Source organism: Corvus brachyrhynchos, unplaced genomic scaffold (genome assembly GCF_000691975.1).
Source record: "Corvus brachyrhynchos isolate BGI_N302 unplaced genomic scaffold, ASM69197v1 scaffold293, whole genome shotgun sequence".
NCBI classification, from domain to species: domain Eukaryota; kingdom Metazoa; phylum Chordata; class Aves; order Passeriformes; family Corvidae; genus Corvus; species Corvus brachyrhynchos.
In genome coordinates this window covers 2605773-2609476 of record NW_008237410.1, presented here as the reverse complement: position 1 = coordinate 2609476, position 3704 = coordinate 2605773, and positions in this window count along the sequence as shown.

The following is a 3704-nucleotide window of genomic DNA, read 5'->3' as shown; positions in this document are numbered from 1 at the left end:
CCATGGATGGAGCATCCGTCGTCCGAAGGGGGTCCTGGTGGGGAGCATCCCGTGCGCCGGAGAGGAGGAGGCATCCCCCTCCGTCCGGGGAGCGGGCGGGGTGTGTGAGTCCTCTCTCGAAAGACGATGCAGGATGCCAGAGCCGAGCGCAGATCGCCGCAGTGAACTGTTCACTCACTGCATGGAATCATAGAATGATGTGAGTTGGAAGGGACCTTGAAGATCATCTATTCCCAACTCCTCTGCCAGGACAGGACACACCTGTCAGGCTTGCTCAGAGCCCCATCCGGTGTATACTCATTGCTCAAGCGAAGTGAGCAAAGCTTTGTCTCATGCACTTGCTTATCTCCTCCGTGTTTGTCTTAGGAAGGTTTTTCAGGATAGCGGCGTTTCAAAAGGGTAATTTGGAAATTTCCAGTAAGTGCAAGTTCACCCTTGCCCCGCCTCATAGCGAGCTGCCTGATACACTGATGTATTTATGAGAGCTTTGTGTGAGGGTTGCGCAGGAAGGTTTTGTAAGGCCTGTTCACCAAGCCAAGTTCTCACTTAATAACAAAGTAATTTAATTTAAAGATAGAGGTTTGTAGCTTTCCAAGGAGTGACAGTTCCGCACGATGAAATAAAGGTGAATAGAGCAAATCACTTGCCTTTCCGTGTGTGTGGATCAGAGGCTAGGTGCCTGTGGCTTTTCACCTCTCCTCCTTTCTCCCAGTAATGGATATGGACCAGAGAATGAGGGAAAAGACCTAAGTTTTCAAACTACGATATGTTCAATATTTCACAGCATTCATTTTAAGACATGGCAACAACTTTTCAGTTCTGTCTAGGTGCTAGCACTTTAATAGCTCTATGGCTTTTCCAATTTTCTTGTATCTTGGATGATTTATATCCTCCAAATGCTTCAGCATTATGAACCTATGAGCAACCACATAAAGCAAGTGGTGGCTTAGTCTACTTTCAGTTTTCAGTTAGTAGGTGTCCCTTAGACACACTAGGTGGTTTCCCAAAACTAATCTTGAGGCAATGTTTGCAATATGCAAGTTTTGGGTATCTATTTATGCATATCTCTCTCTGTATTTACCATGTTGGTAGTACCATTAGTCATGCAATCTTAAATTTGATATATAAGAAAGATTTTGTTTCCTAAAGAAAATAATATGCAATGGACTCACCAGGATTAAAAAAACACTGTGTAAATATGTATTTATGCTCTTTGCCATCAAGATGTCACTATACTGAAAAATTATTTGTGCATCTTGTTAGTGTGTACTGTGTTGATTTAATGTGTATTTACAGTGTTAAGTATACTGACTTAAACCCCAGGAACATCACTGTGATTCTAAAAGTGGATGTGGAGGCAGCACTGTTGGAGCAGTGCCATGCTTCCCTTGTCATGCCTATTCCAGGTACAGTGTTCCTGGAGCTGTAGTCCTTGTGACACCCCAAACCCTAACCCTAACCCTAATGGCAGCTTGGGAGTGAGGCTGAGGTCCTAAGGTAGATTAAAATTTTGATACAACTGAAGTTTTTGTTAAATACTGTTTCTAAATGATAGAAATAGTATTTATAGCATGCGGCAGATAAATAGCCGCTTGTGGTTTACTTCTTTGAAATTTTAACTTGTGAGATTTCCCACAGTCCTTTTCATTCTTAAGTGTTGGGTCTGACTCTTCCTTTCACATGAGAATTTTCTGACGATCCTCACTGATAATGAGGTAAGCAAATTCCACAGCAAAGAGGATACTTTTTGTGTGTGTAGTATTCATAATGGTTTGATTAGAGTTGTAATGGCTATAATTTTCTTGAATTTAAAATGGAAAAAATGGTTCTGAAAGTGTGAAAGCTATGGCAATGGGCTTAGTCTTCCTTCAGCTTGCAAAATCTAGGAAGGCAGCTGCTGTGTGATCAGTACATCATGATACAGACTTGTAAAATGCTTTGCATTCCTTGTATCTTTGTAAATGATCAAGTAAAATAACAACTAAAATTAAACACACTTTCCAGACTGAGGTGGTATTTGCTTTCTGACATTCTTCCCTGTGGGCAGCATAGGCTGGAAAGAGCTTTTAGATTTCTACTGTAAACATTGCATTGATGTTGAGAAGAGGATACGAAATACAGAAAGAGGGTGGGTGATTTTTTTTCTTTTCCTGTGCATCTCCACCTGAAAACCAGGCCTCCGATACACAGATATACATGCACTCTTTTATATTCATATTTATGTTTTTAAAAAGTCACACTACCTGCATGTCTTTACTAGTATAATGACTTTTTTTTCCAATTTGTTTCAGTCTTATCCCTCCACCAAAATATTTTAGTGCCTTCATTTTTATGGACATCAAGCACCAAACCTACTTGTATTTTTTTGCAATTCACCAGACTGACTGTGTTTCCACAATGACAGGAATCTGTTTGTTGTCAATACAGGATGTTCAGATTGAAATAAGCTATGGTTGCATGATGATGATTTTATATCTCAAACAACTATACCATACTTTGCTGTTGGATTTAAACATGATGGACCCTGTTACCTATTCAATATTCTGAAAAATTTGGAGAATAGGATTTTTTTTCTCTTGACACTTGATAGTCTCTGAATTTTAGTTCTATCTTTGGAGCTGCATAAAAGACCCTGTTTTAGAAAATGATTTTTCATTCAGTAGTCACAATGCCTTTGTCCCTGCTTTTTATTTTGTGGAGTTTTCAAGCTTTTAAAATAAAAAGATAAGGGATATTTGGTTTACAATAGCCATTTTAAAAGGAATATTTTGCCTGAATATTTTGTACTATCCACATTGCAGGAATGAAGGACTTTGGTAGTAACCTCTTCAATTGTGTTTGTTCTTACTGAAGGAAGTATTTTTTTTTCTGAAATAATACATCAGGTGTTTAGATTCTGTCCGAGATGCTGTTTTGCCTGCTGTCACACTGGCAATGTAATGATACACTTGCTCAGATCTATTAGTAATGAGTGCTACAACCATGGAAACTGATAGCCTTTGAAATCATCTGTGTATTCTACCAGCTTCAACCAACCTTTCCTTGTTAGCATGTGCCACACTCTAGGTGGGCCATTCCTGAACAGCTGAACTCTTTTGGAAGTTGTTACCTATGGTTTCAGATGTCTGTTGACACAATTTTGTATTAAGAGATCTGCATGAGAGTACTTGTATCCAGCTATTACAACATATTGACACTACCCAGCTGACTGAATCAAGGAGCAGAGCTGCTGAGAGCTTTTCTAGCAGTTTGGAGGGAAGGAGGGAGGGAGTGCTTGTGATGCATCTGAGTCACCTGGATTTTTATTTCCATGTTGTGCTACTGTTGGTGCCCATGTGGTGATGACACATCAAGAGTGTACCGTCAGGATAAACTCTAGTGCTCTTTTGAAGGTAAATGACATTTCCTTTCAGCACTAGGATTTTAACAAAGCCACCCCACACTTGAACAATTTGAATGTTTCTTTGCTATTTTCATTGAGCTTCCTCTTTTCTCCTCTTGCCTGTGGGACCTGAGCAACTTTATGAAGGTCGTCCTCTTCCTAGCCCCCTGCTTTGCATGAACCCAGTGAAGCTTTCTGTGTGGAAGTAATGCAGAGGCAAAAGCTTGGCAGAGGAGGAGGGAAAAGAGGGGGTGATTTTGAAAGGTTCTCCTTAGACACAGTAACACTGTGGTACTCTTCTGTACCTTTCTTAACATGTGCT